Here is a 20,792-nt window from a genome sequence, read left to right as displayed (position 1 = left end):
CTGCCTGGCAGGGACCGGTCCCGCACAGGAGGAAAGCTTCTCCCCGCGTGGCCCAGAACGGCGCCCACCCCGCGCCCCGATCCCCTCCTTCCCTCCTCCCCCGATCCCGGGGAGGCTCACCGCTCCGTCCTCCGGGGGCGTCTTCTCGCCGCGTCCCCCGCGGGGCGCCCAGACTCCGGACCCCTGGAGTCCGGCCCTCAGCGCGCACGCCGAGCCATCCGAGCCCAGGGCGCCGCGCCCGGGATGCGCCGCTGCAGCCTCCGCCGGCCGTGCGGACGGGGCGGGGACCGTCGGCAGAGGGCGGGCCGCGGCAGGGCTCGGCCTGGGGCGGAGGAAGCCGCAACGTCAGCAGAGCCCGGGAGGCGACGATGGGGAGGGGGAGAGCAGGACCCCCAGCCGGCCCGATCTCGACCTCCGCCCGCGCTCTCTCCTCCGCGGTCCCGAAACGCGGTTCAGCCTTCCCGCCCCACACACCCTGCCCTGCCCGGCCGCTTTGGCTCCCGCTGCTCTGGTTTCTCGTGATCTGTGAGCTCCAGGTTCCACTCTGGAATCGCACCCAAAGAAAAGATAACTTCTGGAGGCCCAGGGGGAGGGGCCGATGCGTCTGTAAAGGGCTGGAAGAGGAAAGCTGAGAATTTAAAGAATCCCACTCCAGACGCTCGTGCCCAATCCCTTCTCCAGGCTCCAAAATAGTTACACTCCAGTTGCCTCCCTCCCCCTCTTTTCCTGAATTCAGTTTTACTCTCAAAGAGAAGGAGTGAAGGGGGTGAGGGGGGAGAGAATCACCTAATCCGAAGCAGTTGTCGCCTAGAGTGGAGCAGCAAAATAAAGGGAATCCAACCGCACCGAATCCAGCAAGCTGAACTGATTTTAATCAGCAAAGATAAAGGGTTGGGGGTAGACCTTTTGGAGTTCGCAGCTCACAAGGGAAACTTTATCTGATCTCGTGTGTGTGTGTGTGTGTGTGTGTGTGTGTGTGTGTGTGTGTGTGTGAGAGAGAGAGAGAGAGAGAGAGAGAGAGAGAGAGACAGACAGACAGACAGACAGACAGACAGAGGAGAGGGAGCGCTCATTCACCCTTATTCTTTCAATGAAAAGTAGCCATCAAACTCGGATATCTAACCAGTCCAGGGCTGGACCTCCTCCCTCAGAGTTAAGTAGTTAACCTACTAGAGCTAGATTCTATGAAATGGCATGGCAGGTGTGGGAGTTACTTACCGGTTCATCAGAATGGGCTGTTTTACTCAGCCCTTAGGCTCTCTTCCATCTTTGCTACGAAGTGCTTTGAGTCCTGAGAGTCGACTACACTGTTAGGAAAGCTTACCGATTTCGCAATCAAGAGAGCTTCCTCACCACAGATTTAAAAACAAGAGAAGTGCTACTGTTAGGCTTTTAAATGCTAACTCAGATAAATCACCGATTTGCATAAACTTCCTGGTATTTTAGATGTGGCCTGTGAGGAGGAGAAGGAGCAGGTTAATTTGCTATTAGCTGTAAATTAATATTCAAATCTTTATTCTGCGGTTTACTGGGGGCCTTGAAAATCTAAGCCACCTTCGGTGTCTGTCATTCATCTGTAAAATAAAGTTATTATCATACCTTCATAGATGCAATAAAATGGCATTTTATTGAAAGTTTGTTCTGTTTCAGGCACTGAGCTAAGGTATTTATTTTAGTAGGATGAACTGTGTCCGTGCCTACCTGTAGTATATGAGTTAATTTCCATTTGTCCTCTCAAATTGGAAAATGACTTTAGGAAAAACATCTCGTTTAACTTGTAGTCACTGATTCTCCCAGCTAATATCTTAGTATCATTAAAGAATGTTAATAATTCTTTCTAATGGAACCCCATACCTGACTGATGAATCAGATCATTGATCCTATGTGCAAACAAGATGGCAAGTTCTTCAAAGGGAGTAGGACCCGCTGCTGTGGGATGTCTTTCTGTATGCTGTGAATATGTGTTGCTGTGATTGGTTAATAAAGAAGCCGCTCTGGCCTATGGAGAGTCAGGATATAGCCAGCCAAGAAACCCAAGAGAGAGATAGGAAGAAGAAGGGCAGAGTCGGGAGCATCAGCCAGACACAGAGGAAACAAGATGACAAGGCAGAACTCAGAAAAGGTACCAAGCCACATGGCTAAACATAAATAAGAATTATAGGTTAATTTAAATGTAAGAGCCAGTCAGTAATAAGCCTGAGCTAATGGCCGAGCAGTTATAATTAATATAAGCTTCTGAGTGATTATTTTGTAAGTGGGCTTCAGGACTGCAGGGGTTTGACGGGACTGGAGAAACTTTCCGACTTCAGCCCACTGCCATGTGCTTGCCAGCCCCCATTTACCTTTGATTGATGTAGTAACTATGGAAACCTAGCTATGGATGACACTGACTTGCAAAGAACCCCATGGTACCTCTCAATACATTTACATTTCTGCTTTCTGGAGTCCATAGGGCACATTAAAAAAAAGATTTATTTGTATTTTTGTGTACATACAGGTTTTTCTTCCTGTAGGTACGTGCATGTGACTGCAGGTGGCCACAGGGGCCAGAAGATGGCACTAAGTCATCTGGAGTTGGATATAGAGTGGTTATAAACTGCTCAGCATGGGTGCTAGGAGCTGAACTTGGGTCTTCTGCAAGAGCAGTGTGCACTGTTAGCCACACTCTCCACCCACAACATGTCTATCCCTGACTCTACAGGAGAACGCTTCAATGTGTCTGAGTACATACCCATCTCTGTTATCTTTCCCTTGTCCGATGGATGTCGTTTTTAAAACCTGATCCCTAGAACTGTATCCAAAATTTCATTTAAAAGTCAGAGTAGAAAGTTGTGTAATGGCTTTGTTCTGAAGTATATTCTTGGAGCACTGACTTCTTTATTACCATTCACTGAAGTTTGTTTTTTTTTTCTTTCCATAGCTGATGGTACCACAGGCTTTCTCCAAACTACATTCACTGCAGTTTGTGTCCAACACTCCCATATTATTCTATTGAGTTCTACTGTGTTAAATTTGACCTATTCTTTAAATTTGTTTCATGCTGGGTACTACTAACATAATGGTTAATTCTACCGCCCAACTGTAATGAAGGTCTGTATTCGACATCATCATGTAAGTTCTCTGTCATCTTCCATCTCTGACTGACACTGAATTTGAATGTTCTTGCCGAGTATTTTCATCAGGAAAGACCCACATTACCTGCTCGTATTTTCTTCTCTTGTTGAAAGACATCAAGCATGGGCCATTGGCACGGCATCCTTTTAGATTCAGAAAAGGACCCTCCCAGTTGAGAAATTCGGGGAAAGTGATCTGTCCTCTCGGGTGTAGCTGCAAAAGACAGCATGTGGTTTCTTCATCAGAAGTCTGCTCTATTGTTGGTATAGAAAAGGAAATGACGACTCAGTGAATTCTTGTTAATTCTACTAAGTTGCCTATGTACCAAGCTTTTTCTTGTGGGCTGCCAATCTGCTCCCCAATCATGATACTGAGACTTAATATTAGTTATGAAGGTTCAGCCTTAGCTTAGGCTCATTTCTTGCTAGCTCTTATAACTTAACCTATTTCTCTTCATCTGTTTTGCCTCGGGGCTTTTTGCCTTCCTTCCTTCCTTCCTTCCTTCCTTCCTTCCTTCCTTCCTTCCTTCCTTCCTTCGTTTCTTTCTTCCTATCTTTCTTTCCTTATCTTTTTCTTTCTTTCTCCTGCTGTCCCATGGCTGGCTGGCTGGCAGCTGCCTGGCTTCTGGCCCCAGGCATGTCCCTCTCTTTCTCCCTTGTTCTCTTCTCCCTCATCCGATTTATTCTCTCTGCCCACCAGCCCCACCTAACTTTCTCCTGACTAGCTATTGGCCATTCAGCTTTTTTATGAGGCCAATCAGGCTCTTTAGGCAGGCATGGTGAAACAAATGTAACACATCTTTACATAGTTAAAATAATATTCTACAACATGCCTCTTCCTTTTCTAAGTGCCCAGATGTGACTTTAGTAGGAGGTATCTGTAATAGCTCTGCAGTGCTGGGGTCTGTATACACAGTAGGAAAATAATAACCATGTTGTCTGTAACAGCCCTGCAGTGCTGGGGTATGTATACATAGTTAGGAAAATAATAACCATGTTGTCTGTAACAGCCCTGCAGTACTGGGGTATGTATACATAGTTAGGAAAATAATAACCATGTTGTCTGTAATCAGTCTGCAGTGCTGGGGTCTGTTGGGCCAGAAACAAGAACAAGGAAAACAAAAGGAAGAAACAGAGATTCAGAAAATGCAAGTGAACCGTCTGAAAACATAAATAGCTCAGAACACCAGCGATTAGGGTTTGCTGATTTCAAATCCAGCTTCGGCCCACTAAGCCACTTGGTATCTATCAACTTCTCATAGAGGTGAAACCCTGTCTGCGGGTTAGTGTTGGACTCGATGGAAATAAATTCTCTGTTCATTCACAATTAACTCTTCAAATGGATGATTTTCTGCCACCTGTGGTTTATTCTAAGCCACTGAAGATATTCTGACAAAAATCATTGTTGGTATTTGCTGAGCAAATGTGTAAAATTAGCTGTATCATTTCCTTTGGACTTAGTAGGACCAAAAGAACTATTTCATATTTTTCTTGAACATGATTTTTTGGGAGCTATAAAGAATTATGGACATCAGTAAGGAATTTAGAAAATGAATGCTGATTGAAGCCAAGGTTTCTGTTAGTCATTATGTATAAAGCCACATGGATAGTATTGAGTCCTCATAATATCTGCAAACTTCCCGGATGATGGGAGGCTTACATGCAGAAGGTTCTCAGGCCAGGTCCATGCTCAGGCTGCTGGCCACCCAAAGTCAGCTGCTGTTACAGTCTATTCACAAAATAGTCCGACTTTGGTCTTCACTACCCGACTCTATCACCTGCTGAATTTATTCTCAGGCTTGTTTTGATGATCCTTTTGTTTTCACGGCACCATCAGGGAATGGAATTTACTACATATTTTTCTAAATGAGTACTAGAACACTGGATATGCAAGGCCAGAAGAGACCTATTTATTAGGAATTTAAGTACCTGTGCCTCCAAGAACGTGGCTGCAAGGGCGTCTAAGCCTGCCTTTCAGGGTGCAAGTGCAACTGTGATTTCCTAGATGAGCCGTGCTTCCTACTTTTTGTGTTTTGCATTTATTTGCTTTACTAAATTATAAACCCCTTTCTGCTGGAGACTGCCTTTCTCATTCTGTGTCCTCCCCCATCTTTCCCTGCATGCTGCCTGTTTATTAGATCAGAATACAGTATACAGTCTCAGGTAAGTAGTGACAAGCCCCACACGCGATGCAGTGATGAAAACTTAATGCATATATCAGTTAAGATTGTACTCATTGAAGGTAAACAGCACTGGGCTCAAATCCAGACTGTATGGTTTCATGAAAGCAGGTCATTTAGCATCTTTGGGTTTCACTTTTCTTCACTGGGAGATTTGTGATATTCACTCTTATCCCATTTCTTAAAGAAATAAACAGGCCATTGCATATGGAGTTCCAGGCAAGGAGTCATAATTCATTCATAGCTGTTTGTTGTCACAGCATAAGATGGGCCTAAGGCTTTTAGCAAAAGATGTCCCTTAGAGTCATCTTGTGTAGACTAGAAAATTCCTAGGGCTTGAGGTGCTACATCTAAATCCAAGCAAGGTGAGTTACACTCCACCTATCACAATATTGCTAAAAGTAGCTGAGATCAGGCCAATTTTGAGCTAGTAGTAGGATTCCAATCCAAGCTCTGGGATTTTGTGCTGAAATAGATGGTGGTAAGGACTGACCCTGGCATTATAGATTTATAATAGACTTAATATGTAACCTATAATGGAATTAATCTATAATGGAACTGTCACTTCTGGCTACATAGTAGAATCACCTGAGGGTGGCAAAATCATGCCAATGTTCAGTCTTGCCCTTTGAAATTCTGGGCGAAGTCTTTTAAGAATGAAACTCAGTAACCAACGTGATTTGAAGGCCCCAGATGGTTCTTTCTTGTGTGTGGCCAAAGTTAGAGTTCATGTTCCATAACAGTAATCCTCCAACTTTGCCAAACTTGGGCCATGTTGGAGATCATTTAGACCTTCTGATGCCCAGGCTGTAGCTGGTGCCAATCAAATTATACTGTCTGAGGTACCCATGGCCTCATGGTTCCAAAGGCCAGAAAGTTTAGGTAGCACCCTTCTGTAGAACTGCTATGAACGGGCTCTGGAACTAAACCAAAAATATGACTAGAATATGCTTCCCTGCCGCTTTTGTTCTAAGTTAATAATTATAAAATATTGTGAAGGGTTTTTATTTTCTGATATATTTCTTTCTAAGTATTTTTTTTTTTGGATATGAAATTTGGGGGGAAACACTACTTGATTTCAGTATAGGCTGAAGTAGTAAATTTGAGTTCACCCTGCAGTTAGTGTTCCATTTTGTGTTTTGCTGTCCAAATATGATAAATAACAAACTCTAGCAAAATATTTAACATCCAGGCAATTTGGAGCTTTTTTTTCTTTTCCTGTTGATCTTGCATTAAGCTTACAACATCTTGGCTGTGATTTTCCTTTTTTATGGTTTTTTTATTTTGGTGATTTTTAAGTTTGGCCATATGGAAATGGAAAATACCACCGATTCTTTAATATATGCTAAAATATACTTTTAATGCCCACTTACAACCTTCTGGAAAACAGTATTCCTTAGGAGCACTTCAGAACTCACTGAGACTTACCAAGGGAACTAGAATTAGTTTTAGTCAGTTTTTTTTTTTTTTTTTTTAATAAAGAAGTGAGGTTAACCTTTGTGGGCAAAGACAGTGCTGGCTTCTGGTCACTGTAGAAGTGGGGAGAGAAATCAAGCCACATGTCACTTAGGAAAGCTTTCCCCCCCACACAACTTTCACATGCTCTGTCACTGGCCAAGAAAGTGCACATAATGTCTCCTTTTAAGGTTCTCTGATTTCCTTGGCCATTTATTAAAAACAAACAAAAGTAAAGATGCATTTCCCCTTGAACAGAGTTGCTATAATGATTTAAGGATGGGTGGAACCTTGGCAGGTTGGAACCAATGAGCTCCATAAAATTGCACCATGCAAAATATCCCATGTGAGAGGTTTATTGGGTGTTGGGGGTGCAGAGACAGCCTCTGAGTGTAGCCAGAAGATTTCCTGTGTCCCGGCCTGCCGGTGGTCGGGACAAATATCTCCCACTCGAGTCCCCTAAATAAACACGCAGAAGCTTATATTGATTAAAATTGCTCAGTCATTAGCCCAGACTAACTACTGACTAGCTCTTACATTTAAACTTAGCCCATTTCTGTTAATCTATCTGTTGCCACGTGTTCTGTGTTCCATGGCTTTACCTGTGTGCCGCTACATGCTGCTCCATGGATGGTGGGCTGGTGTCCTCCAACTCAGCCTCCCTCTTCCCACAATTCTCCTTGTTTGCTTATCCCACCTATACTTCCTGCCTGGCTACTGGCCAATCAGCATTTTATTTATCAATGAATCAGAGCAACACATTCACAGCATTCAGAGGCTATCACCCATCATTTCCTCTTTTCTTTCTATTTAAAAGAAAGGTTTTAACTTCAACATAGTAAGATTAAATATAACAAAAAAGTTACCAAGCAAGAATTACAGTTATAATGTCTAGTCTATTTGTATTTGACAAAATTAAAGAAAATGTTCTATCATATATTTGTGAGTCTAAAGTTTCATATCTAATTTATCTTTTATCATAACCAAGGAGAATTATAACTATCTAGTCTTTATTTTTTATTTTTTTGGGTTTTTGAGACAGGGTTTCTCTGTGTAGCTTTGTACCTTTCCTGAATCTCACTCTGTAGATCTGCCTGCCTCTACCTCCCGAGTGCTGGGATTAAAGGCATGGGCCACCACCACCTGGCTATCTAGTCTTTAACTACATCAAAGACCCCAGAAAGATATAATATTATCTAAGTAAACAGCAAGTGCATTGTAAGCAACTTCCAAATATCTAGAATGACAGAGACAGCTGGCTATAGATCTGGTTGTCTGATGCTGCCAAGCTGACGAAGTTATAGCTAGCCTAGCTTTCCATACTACCAGAGATCTGAGAAGGATAAATTATATCTGAGTGTAGACCAAGCAGTTTCCAATTCTTTAAACGACAGGGATCAGTCCATACCCCAGTCTCCATAGTGTTGGAGGCACAAGTATTGGAACAGCATCGTCTTCAGTCATCAGGCCCGTAAGACAGAGTTTTTCCCTGTGGAATAGGGACATGGAAGACTGACCTTACTTTGTCCCATTCTTCTCAGTTTGTGGGTGGCTTCATCTCTTTTATTAAATGCTAGTCTACCATTGAGAGGTTAGACTCCTTTCAACCTAGTTACTCTTTCAAGAACGACTGTTTCAGCTACTGTTCCAATGCACATCAGAAGCCATCGGTCCATTGCCTGTTCAGCTGCCTTTAAAGAGAGGGGCACTGTACCTTTTCCAGATTGCAAAGAGCACAATGCTGCCATATTGTCCTGGCCTCAGAGGATGCCTGTTGCTAAAGCGGCAACCACTCTTGTCTTGGCAAGGATCGGTAGTCCTTTGTTTTGTGTCCTGTTTGTCCATTTTGGATAGCATACTGTCAGCAGTCAATATGAGGGCACTTTGTTGCCCAGCGGCTAACTTTTGCCACAGTGAAAGTTAACTCCATATGCAGTTTTCTTCAATGTCCATATCTTCTCTGAAGTAGATCTGTAGCTGAAGTTTTCTCCTGTCCTGCCTGGCCCACAGTCAGGACAAATCTCTCTCACCTGCCAGTCCCACAGCTGCTCAGACCCAACCAAGTAAACACAGAGACTTTTATTGCTTACAATCTGTATGGCCGTGGCAGGCTTCTTGTTATCTAGTTCTTCTATCTTAAATTAACCCATATCTATTAGTCTATAAGTTGCCACGTGGCTCATGGCTTACCAGTACCTTACATCTCGCTTGTCATGGCGGTGGCTGGCAGCATCTCTCTGCCTCAGCCTTCCACTTCCCAGAATTCTCGTCTCTGCTTATCCCGCCTATACTTCCTGCCTGGCTACTGGCCAATCAGCATTGTATTTATACAGAGTGATATCCACAGCCCTTCCCCTTTTCTTTTATTTCAAAAAGGAAGGTTTTAACTTTCACATAGTAAAATTACATATAACAAAACAATTATCAAGCAAGAATTACATTTACACTATCTAGTCTATTTATACTATCTAGTCTATTTGTATTTGGCAAATCTATGTAAATTCAAGGCTAGCCTGGTTTAAAAGCAAATTCCAGGACAGCCAGGGCTATACAGAGAAACCTTGTCTCCAAAAACAAAGCAAAACAAAAACAAAATAAAGCAAAGCAAAAAATTAAAGATTTATTTGGTGGTCAGTGTCTTTCCTTGGGATAAGACAAAATTAAGAACTTGGAAGAAGCCAGAATCTTATGAGATATTTTCAAAGAATCTTTAAAATTTAGAGTTTATTGAACCATATAAACAAAGGGATTATGGGGCTTCCTTAATAGTAAAACTCTTACTCAGGTATGTAGTTATTAAATGGCTTTTGATTTTAGAGGGTGAATGGCTCTATGATACAATTCCTTGCAGAATTTACAACAGTAATTTTGAACAAATGATATTTAAGAGCATTTCAAGTTACCACAGCTCTGACCAGTGATTTTGTGTTTGTTTTGGTTTTTTTTTTGTTTTGTTTTGTTTTTTTGAGACAGGGTTTCTCTGTGTAGTTTTGGAGCCTGTCCTGGATCTCGCTCTGTAGACCAGGCTGGCCTGGAACTCACAGAGATCTGCCTGGGTCTGCCTCCTGAGTGCTGGGATTAAAGACGTGTGCCACCACTGCCCGGCCTGACCAATGAATTTAACTGTATTGTTGTCATGAAAATGTTAGCGATAATACTGGAAAACAAGCCTGTATGATATGTGTGTATTTTTTTTTCCTCCAAGGTGTATAAACATTTTTGAAAATTCCATTTAAAAACTTCAAACTTGGCCAGGTGGTGGTGATGGATACCTTTAACCCCAGCACTGGAAAAGCAGAGGCAGGCAGATCTCTGAGTGAGGCCAGCCTGGCCTACAGAGTGAGTTCCAGGATAGCCAGGGCTACATAGAGATATCCTGTCTCAAAAAACAAACAAACAAACAAACAAAAAACAAATATAACCCCCAAACAAACAAACAAACTTCAAACTCATTATAGAATAATAATTGTTGAATTAAAACAAAAAGTACTTGATATCTTGATGTGAGAAGAGTGTTATTAAGAATGGTACTGAGGCTGGAGAGTTGCCTGAGTGGTTAAGAGTACTTGTTCTTGCAAAAGATTCAGGTTCAATTCCCGGCACCCACATAGAGGCTTACCACTTCCTTAGTGACTGGGCATGCAAATGATGCACAGATATACATGCAGGCAAAGTACTCACACACAACATAAATAAATAGAAAAACATTAAAAGTAGACTAGAATGGTATTGAGTATGTGGCTTAATGATAATTCTGTATTTGTGAAAGTTAACATCAAATTGATTCCTTCACTCAAAACTTCAAGCATTATTGAAAAGGGTATAATGATGTCACCTTTGTTTATAATTCCTTTAAAGGCCAGCCTTCAAGAGTTTCCCCAATATTTCAATAAGTAAACATCAGCAAGAAAATTGCCAAAAGATATTAGAATTTATGTTAACATATGACGTTCTTCCCATATGCAGGTGCAAGGTGATGTTTCTTCTCTTGAAGCAAATTTGTAAGTCACACATAATTTTGTAGAGAATCATCCGAAAGCATTCTGGTCATGGTATTTTAATCTCTTTTGTGCTGATAGAACAAAATATCTGAGACTGGGCACTGCATCATAAAGAAAGGAAGGTTCTTTAAAGTACCAATCTATATGTTCAAGAGTGCAGTATCGGCATCTGCTGAGCTCGGGGGAGGCCACAAGGAACATCTGCAGAAGAGGAAGGACACACAAGACAGGAAGCAAGAGACTCAGGAGGACCTAGGCTCATTGCATGTGCAAGAATCCATTTCCTCAGGAACTAACTTTTCCAAGACTCAGTCTACGAGGTGGCGCCTTCCTCATCAAAGTATATTCCATTAGGAGCCATTTCTTTCTTTCTCCTTTTTTTTTTTTTGGTGTGTGTGTTTTTGTTTTGTTTTGTTTTTTCATGACAGGGTCTCTCTGTGTAGCCCAGGCTGGCCTCAAACTCAGAGATCTGCCTGCCTCTGCCTCTCAGGTGCTAGGATTAAAGGAGTGTGCCACCACCACCAGACTTAGGCCACATTTCTTAAAGAACCCAACACCTCAACACAGCTGTACTAGGGACCAAGCATCCAGCATGTGAACCTTTGGGATGGGATCAAACTATGTCCAACCTGTAACAACAGGAACTGTGTTGTCATTGGATACTACTGAGGATGACTTAATGTTTTGGCTTAAGAGAGCTTCTCACGTGACGACAGATGTTACTCTAAAGGTAAAATGTACACCATCAACACCAACACTTAGAAGCGTATGTTGCTGAGAGCAACATATATTTGCAGAGAAAGGAAGGTATCATGGAGTTGTGGTTGGGGTCAGTGACAAAGAGCTCTTATCTGTTTCCTTATCTGTGCCACCAGCCTATGAGCTGTGTTGAAATCAAAGGTCTGGACTACAGTTTCTACTCTGGGTGCCGAAGAACAGGACTAACTATTGGGTGACTCTGGTCTGTCAGCTGCAGCTCTCAGAAGCGTAAAACTAGGCAAAAAGCTTCTGAACATCACTCAGAGTAAATGTGCTAATTGGATACAGGATTGGCTAGACTAGCTGGTCATCGAGCCCCAGGGTCCTTCCTGGCTCTGCCTTCCCAGTGTTGGGATTAATGACATATGCCCGCACACCCAGATTTCTTTTTTTTTTTTTTTTTTTTGGTTTTTCAAGACAGGGTTTCTCTGTGTAGCTTTGCGCCTTTCCTGGAACTCACTTGGTAGCCCAGGCTGGCCTCGAACTCACAGAGATCCGCCTGCCTCTGCCTCCCAAGTGCTGGGATTAAAGGCGTGTGCCACCACCGCCCGGCCTCACCCAGCTTTCTTAAGTGGGTCCTGGGAATATGAACTCAGGTCCTTATCCTTATGTGACCAACAGTCTTCTCACTGATCCATCTCCCCAGCCCCAATATTCAGAGTTTATTGTGATGACTGGCAACACATTGTAAAATCCATAAGATTTCATATCACTACCCTTTTTATAGTCTATGGAACAGGGTTCAAAGAAAAGCTAGGCCACACAATCTTAGAAAGAAACAAACTACATGCTCTCCCTTATGTGGGGATCCGATGCTATAATGTCTATATTTATATATCAATATACATATGTAAACAATTGCACATATGGGGACAGTATAACACATAGCAAGGAGAACAAAAATAAGTAAACATAGGTGATGAGGAAGGATTGATGCTTGAGTTATAAAAGAGAATACAAAGCAAATTATTTTTCTAGTTTTAATTGTGAAATGGATTTGGGGAGTTGTTTTTGGTTTTTTGGGTTTTTTTGTGGTGGATAAGTACATAAATACTATTTGCTAGTGAGATTGTAAAATCTAATGTGAAGCTCCACAGCTTTAGAACGGCCGTTCTAACTGCCCAACACTTCATTGAGATATACAGACTTCAGGTCTGGCTAACCACTGTGCCATATTTTTATTTGCAAGTTGTCTAGAATAAAGTTTTATTAAATATATTAAAAATTAAAATTAAAACAAAGCAGCTGGGGGGGTGGCTCACGCCTATGATCCTAGTTCTCAGGAGACAAAGGCAGGCAGATCTCCATGAGTTCAAGGCCAGCCTGGTCTACAGAGTTCAGGACAGCCAGGGCTACATAGAGAGACCCTGCCTCAAAAAACAAAACAAAACAAAACAAATGGTTAAAACAAGCAAACCATCAAACTAGTATGTAAGCTGTGGGAAGAGGAAGTTCCACACAAATGCTTGTATATAAAGTCTTGTCCAGGCTACCACAAAACCAAAGAACTATTACGCTATCTAATAACCTAGTTCATTTCTGATATTCCTTTATGGCAGATGTCCTTCAGGCCTCTATTAAGCTATAAACTAATATGGCTGGGTAGATCATACATACATAATACACACACACACACACACACACACACACACATACAGACAGACACACCCCTTTAACAAAGTTTCAAAAAACAAAGTTTATGTCTATATTTTCTACTGTAGTCTATTTCATTAAAAGAAAGATTAGGATCAACTACATCAATTTCAAAACCCACCAATCAATTGCACCTTGACAGAGACACATTTTGATATTGCTGTTATGTATGAGTCTCTGTGTTGAATTTTAAAGTTCAAAAGTGTAGACCTCTGAGAAGCATGAGGGGATGCCTTGATGTTTTCGCCAAACTAGAGGCCAAAGTAGAGACAACTGTGCTTAAACTCAAACTCTGGAACCTTCGGAGGCACACTAAGACTTGCAGAAAGAGATAGAGAGTAGATATAACTTAAAACTGGAGAGATGGCTGGAGAGATGGCTCAGTGGTTAAGAGCACTGGCTGCTCTTCTAGAAAACCCAGGTTCAATTCCCAGTACCTACATGATGGCTCACATGACATCAGTTCATCTGTAGTCTCCTAGTCTTCTGGTCTCCTACGGCACCAGGCATACATGTATGTGATATGTAGACATACATGCAGGCACAGCATCCATATACATAAAAAAATTTTTAAAAATTGTAAAGCCTAGACAGGATGTGCTGTACTTTCCCCAGGCCACGGAGATATTCTATCACAAAGATCATGTGTTCACAAGACAGACTAGAAGTTTTACAGTTGTCGATATGGTAAACCACAGGGCATTCACCACAGGCTAGAAGGCAACAACTCGTTAATAAGAAGGCCTATCTGAGCCAGGGGAGCGGGGGTTGGTGCACACCTTTAATCCCAGTACTCAGGAGGCAGAAGCAGGCAGATCTCGGTGAGTTCGAAGTCAGCCTGGGCTACAGAATGAGATCCAGGACAGCCAGAACTATACAACAGTCAAACACTGTCTTGAAAAACAAAACAAAGAAGACCTGTCTAATTGGTGGGCAGTCAGCATCTCTGAGTTTTTAGTCAAGTGCCATGACACATTGGCTTGAGTGCACACATGTGTGGTATATATGCACACATCCATGAGTGGATGGGTGGATGCATAGAGAGGTGAATGAATAATTGTAAAAGACACTATCTCCTGTATCTAGGAAGGAAAGCATGTCCCTTAAACTAATTTTCCAGGCCATGCCCACTGCACTTTATTACCAGCTCATCTTGGATTTTTAATGATGAAAGAAGAGCTTTTCTCTCCTTTTATAAAACAAAAACAAAACAAAAATAACTCCCCCCCCCAAAAAAAAAACCAGCACTGTGGTGTGCTTGGCAACTTGGGATGCAGGCTTCTCTTTAATCTTTATTTTTATTAATTTCTTTTGAAAGGATGAATATCATCACCCTGGAGACTGATGGTTAAAAACAATCAACAGAAGGAAACAATACCCTCACGTGATGTGGGAAAGAAAGCCATGTGAAGAACTTTTTGCTGCACTGGATACAGGGCTTTGAGGTCAGGCAAGGCTGCTTGTGCCACAGTGAAGACTGGACAAGACAGTACGTGATGGGAACCGGAAAAGCGTTCTTATCCTACGAAATTTTGATAACAGATTTGTTCGTTTATTTTTATCTGCCTCGGGGCATTGTGGCTTATCAGTAACTTGAAGTAACTTAATTACTCTCTGTAAATTCTTTTGACAGCTCGGCCTCACCCTGAGGAACGCAGAAGAAAATGTATCAAACGTAGGAAAGCAGTCAGTGATGCATTTCTCTTCGTGGGCACTGGCTCCTTCCCCTCTCTCCCTCATCTCTTCCTCCCTCTTCTCTCTCTCTCTCTCTCTCTCTCTCTCTCTCTCTCTCTCTCTCTCTCTCTCTCTCTCTCTCTCTCACACACACACACACACACACACACACACACAAATGTGGGGTTTGATTTTTAATGCATCTTTAGACATATATGTGCATGGATCTGAACAAGCTTTGACTGATTATAAAAAGTGGGATCCTGGGATGCATTATTAAGTATAGTTGAGAGACATGTCCTTTGGATGTCACCAACAGCACCCTTTCTTTAAAGTCTCAATTGTTGGCCTGGAGAGATGGCTCTGTCAGTAGAGTGTGTAGCACCAGGACCTAAGGTTTTAATCCCCAGAATCCATATAAAAAGCTAGGCATGGCGGCACATGAAACCCCAACACTGGGGAGACAGGAGGTTCCCTGGGGGTAGGGGTGGAGAGGTGGGGGGCATGGGGAGTGTGCTAGCCTGCTACCCATCCAGTCCAGCTTACTTGGTGAGTTCCAGGTTAATAAGAGACCCCATTTCAAGAAAGAGGTAAATTCAAAGTTGTCCTCTGGCTTCCATATATATATGCACACACACACACACACACACACACACACACACACACACACACACACGACAAACAAACAGAAAACACTCAATTGTTTTATTAAAGGATGATGGAGACATAAACTTTTTTTTGGCTAAAGGCTTAAAACATGATCTGAAATAAGCAAGACTGTGTTGATGACATTCAAGAAAAAATAAACAAACAAAACAAAACAAAATAATGACTTGTTTTTATGGCTGCAGAAGCCAGAGGGTGGGAGGGGTTTGATCTTTTTGGAGGACAGAGGAGAAAGAGGAGCAGGAACATGGCTCTTCGGGTGCCAGAGCAAACAGGCAAGTAGTAAACAGGAGAGAATTAGTCGCCTTCCTAAGTTCACACTGTTCAATTAAGTAGAATTATTTGAAAATCTTGCTTTGGAAAGACATTCCTTGTGGAGTCAAAACTAGTAATTATGCGAGGTGGTGAAAGGGGAGGCATCAGCCAGGGCTCTAGAACACGGCTGTTTAGTGAAGAATTTGGAAGCCCTGGCTGTGAAATCAGAATCCGGTGAGCAGAGGCTTGTATAGTGACTGTCGGCCATGAGTCTTTCCTGCCCAGGGCTGTGGCAACCCTGAACACGGTGTGGCTACTACGGCCAATCATGGGCATCATAGCAGAGAGAGGCTAGCGCAGGGTCAGGATCCAAGGCTATTCAGGGACATTCTTGCTCGACTGTCAACTCAGATGACTTGAATTAAGTCATTTCACCCACATGCAATTTTTCAACTGTTTTATCGCTACATCAAAAGAAACTGGACACATATTTTTAAGGTTTCTATAAAACTACTAGTTAATCCAGTATGTGCAAAATGCTATTTCAATGTGAATTTTTTAAATCTCGACTAGCTGTATATTCAAGTGCTGGACAACCATACATCGCTAAAGGCTAGTGGTCGCCATATTGCATAGTGCAGATCTGAACAGATTTATACATTTCGATAGATGGGAACAGGAATGACATTTCTCTCTGATCATCAGAGAATAATTGTTCCAAAGACTAGTCATCAAAAATACTGCAGGGACTTTAAAATGATATTATGGTCCCTCGTTTATGTATTAGTCATGTCCTAGAAAAAATTCTTTCCAAGGAAATAGATGTGTAACCTGTCCATGTCCTGGGGATGTTTGAAAACCTTTCCACACCAGCACATGGAGGTAAGCAAATTTCTGTGAGTTCCAGGATAGCCTAGTCTACATAGTAAGTTCCAGGATAGCTAGGATTATAGAGAGAGAGACCCTATCTCAAACAAACAAACAAAAACATAACAAAAACACCTCTTTACTGAGATGACCACACTTTCAGGTCACTGTGGAGACTGGAAGGGAAGCATGGATGAGTCCTGTGGTTGCTAACCTTCCCAGGGTTCTTCAGACAGCAGGAGACAGTTCTTTGTCTGTGTGGTGGGAGCTTTCGGTACTGTGCCTATGACATCACAGAGTACTTTCAGTAATTAAAGGCTGTGAAACTTTTTTAAGTTAACTTTTTTTTTTTTTGAGACAGAGTTTCTCTGTGTAGTGCTGGCTTTCTTTTAACTCGCTCTGTAGAGCAGGCTGGCCTCAAATTCAGAGATCCTTCTGCCTCTGCCTCCTAGCTGCTGGGATAAAAGGTGTTCCCAGCCCTGGGGCAAGTTAACGTCTACTAAAGAGTAATAGTCGGTCTGAAAGAAATTTGATTTCTCTTTGCTGGAAACATCCGCTTGGCAACTTGGGGAGCTACAGCTGGTGTTATGCGTCCATTTTTGAGTCTGTTTAACATTGGTATGTAGATTGGCTGTTCTCTATCTTCCTAGGGCTAATTCTCACATGAAGCACTTTCAGTTTAACTGCTAACTAAGTCTTATGGATTATCAATGTGAGGAATCTCAAATACTTTTATTTCATGAACATGGAAGAAGTATCTATATCATATGTATGAAATTCTCCTTTCTAGAGTTTCATAATCATTTACTCTTTATCATAAAGGATAGCAGAAGAGTCTAAGAAAAAAAGATAAACTGAATTGAGTTGTTTGAATGAGTTCACTCCAAAAATGTTCCAAAGGAAATGAGTTTCAAATGGAGTGAAGGGGATCTGTGGCCTAACTGGATCAGAAGGTGTACAGGGTCAGCTAAGTAGGAATCAATAGATGAACAAGTCGTAACCCAAGTCTACACCCGGGTAACACCTAGAGTTCTCAGACAAGTGTGAATGCTAGATGAGGGTACAGGGAAGTAACCACTCTCATAAAGTGTTGGTGGAAGTGTGATTTGGAACAATCCTGTAAGAAAGTAAATATGTAACAAACCTATAGCAGGCCTGTACTGCATGTAGCAATTCTACTCCCTGGAGTATGTGTACAATGTGTTAAACTCTATGCATGCAGAAATATTCAACATGGTATTGTTTACATTAGTGAACTACTAGAGACAACACAAATGTCCAATAATAGAAAAGTAGTTAAATGAATTATGGTTCGTATATTTATGTATGTACATAAATAAATGTGTTCATGAAATTAGACACTAATAGTATCAAATATGGGATAGATCCATTAAAAGTATATTAAACTAATCAGCCAATTACAAAACAGAAAAGTATAATTTTCATATAGGTGTTGTGAAAAGACAAGCAATTTTAATTTCATTTATACAATTATGAATAATGGATTTCTTATGTCTACTCAGTGATATCTGCTTTCAGATTTGACCCACTCTTAAAGAAGTTCTTCTTCGATGGGCAGTGGTGGCACACACCTTTAGTCCTAGCACTCAGGAGGCAGAGGCAGGAGGATCTCTGAGTTTGAGGCCACTTGGTCTACAGAGTGAGTTCCAGAAGAGCCAGGGCTACACAGAGAAACCCTGTCTTGAAAAACTAACAAACAAACAAACAAAAGCTCTTCTTGAACAAAGTGAGAAGAATACTGTTCATTGTGGGGTGGCTACCCACCTACCCCACAGTTTCCCAGAGTTTTCTTGAGTGAGAGCAACAGGAAATATTAGATAGAAGGATTTAGATTGTGGAGATAAATGGATAGAAAATACAGGATAGCCTCGAGAGGGCCTGGAACCTATTCCAATGGGCTCTGACTGTCTCTGCCCTAAGATATTTATAGAAACGCCAAGGGGTGGAGCAAAAGACCTCCCCCCAGCACAGCTAAGTGCAGGCCATCTCTGACACTTGTACTCAGGCCCATGGTCCAATCATCCCCTCTGCAGACCTTCTGGGTAAAGCCACTAGGAACCTGAAAATGGGCTCCCACAATCCATCCTTGAGATAGGAGAGGAAGTTCTGAGGCCTCTTTCTCATTCTGAGAGTTCTAAATGAATTTTTGGAAGGTCATTTGTTTGGCAAGTCCATGAGCTTCCTAGCAGGGACAAGTGTAGGAAGAACTCAATCCTGAGTAGCCTGCACTAAGTGTTGTCTTTCTTACTTAAGAGGAAGGCTGCATTTCAGGAAATACTGCAGCCCAGTATCATTAACACTATAGATATAGGTGTGTATTCGATTCTAGAAAGTGATGTTATATCACTAAGAAGAAGAAAGACATTATAATACAATATCTGAAGTCCATTCACATGTGAGGCTATTCTATGAATCTCAGTTCATGCCATAGGAACAGATTTAGAGTGTGGCTAGTACTTCCTAAAATTTAAAACAAAGATCAAATTATTTTGCCCCAGCCATTAAAGTTCCCACACAGCTCTCAATCTCTACAGACAAGCTCTTATCAAAAGAGAACCATTACAAAATAGACCTCATATACCCAGGTTCCTTCACATAGCAATGACAAGTGCCATTGGTTGGAGCCCATTTTAATGACTTCTCTAGTGCTGTGCTAAGACACCATGACTAAGGCAATTTATAGACTAAAGAGTTTATTTGGGTTTACAGTTTCAAAGGATGAGTCAATGACCATCATGATAGGGAGTGTAGCGGCAGGCAGGCAGGGATGGCCCTGTAGCTGTAGATGAAAGCCTACATCCTGATCTACAGGCACCAGGCAGAGAGAGAGAAAGCTAATTGGGAATGGCATGGGCTTTTGAAACCTCCACACATCCTCCTAGCAACACATCTCCTTCAACAAGGCCACACTTCCTAATCCTTCCCAAACAGTTCCACCGACTGGGAACTAAGCATTCAAATATATGAGCCTGTGGGGGTCATCCTCATTCAAACCACCATAGTGCCAGTTAGATCTATGTTTGAAATACTTGTGCAGCATATTATTACCCCAGGCAAAGTATTTAGCCTCCCTGGTTTCAGCTTTCTGAGGATATTAATACCCAACTTTTAAGATTATGTATATGGGAGATGAGGAATGTAACGTGTCAGGCACAATGCCAAGCAGAATAAATGCCCAAGTTGTAGCTGTTGTAATTAAAATGAAGTTTATTTAAATACCTTAACCGGAAACATTTATAAAATTTTCTGAAAGTCAAGTGTGTCCTCATCATGATGTTTATTCCAAGGAACTCTCCATGACACAAACGGATTTATTTGGAAGACTACAAAGGAAAATATCCCTGAATTTTCCACCCACTGTTACCTAACACTTCACCACCCTGAGCAATCCTCTCATTTCTCCCGAGAGAAAGCAGAACATAAAGTTCCTTCTGAACCGCAATTCCGAGGTCAACATCAGTTCATTGGGAAAAAAAAAATCTCCGTCATTGTTTATACACACAGACCCACACGTATATACCCGACCATATACACGTTTACACACAAAACACAAGGGCGCACACATACAGATGTGTGTTTGAACTGTACATTAGTAAAAACCTTAATTTTAGCATTTCGATAACATAAATGAATGACGTAGTGGAGAAACAACCATTTATGAGGACCGTAAGACTCGTTCTTCCTGTTAATGCTTAACTTCAGTTCCTATACAGCCATGTCATACTGTATAGAATTCACACACACACACACACACACACACACACACACACACACACACACACACACACGGTGGGGGCGGGGATTAAATGTGAGCGGCCATGGGCTGGCAAGCCGAGTCAGTTGGGAGAAGCCAGTTTTTGTCTGCCCAGCGCTCACCCAGACTTCCCCTAAGGGGAACGATTTCTCTGCCAGGCATATTATTGGAGTGAGTAGAGTCCCAGGCCTGACTAATATTTTCTTCTTGGCCCTTTTACTTCTTTAGCACAAACCTCTGAGGTTAGGGTGGTTTTGAGGGAACTCCTCAAAGCATCCTAAAATGCCTGGTTGTTCTAGTTGTTTATTTACTTAATTGTCTTTTATTTCTCAATTCTGCATGTTTACTACCCAGCTAAGTGCTGCTGCCCGCTGCCCCATTTAGCACTAAAGGT

At 42.0% G+C, this 20,792-nt stretch overlaps 1 protein-coding gene across 1 annotated transcript in view; it reads right to left on the bottom strand.

Moving 5' to 3' along the window:
* Dse (dermatan sulfate epimerase) overlaps positions 1-261 on the bottom strand; it is a 60,220-nt gene extending 59,959 nt beyond the window's left edge. The window contains exon 1 of the mRNA XM_059272550.1: positions 121-261. The gene's annotated coding sequence lies outside the window, so the exon portion shown is untranslated. The remainder of the gene's footprint in view (positions 1-120) is intronic.
* Between the last annotated feature and the right edge of the window lie 20,531 nt (positions 262-20,792).

This window comes from Peromyscus eremicus, chromosome 8b (assembly GCF_949786415.1).
Source record: "Peromyscus eremicus chromosome 8b, PerEre_H2_v1, whole genome shotgun sequence".
Taxonomy (NCBI): domain Eukaryota; kingdom Metazoa; phylum Chordata; class Mammalia; order Rodentia; family Cricetidae; genus Peromyscus; species Peromyscus eremicus.
The sequence above is the reverse complement of the archived record's forward strand: the minus strand, read 5'-3'. Positions and strand labels throughout refer to the sequence as shown.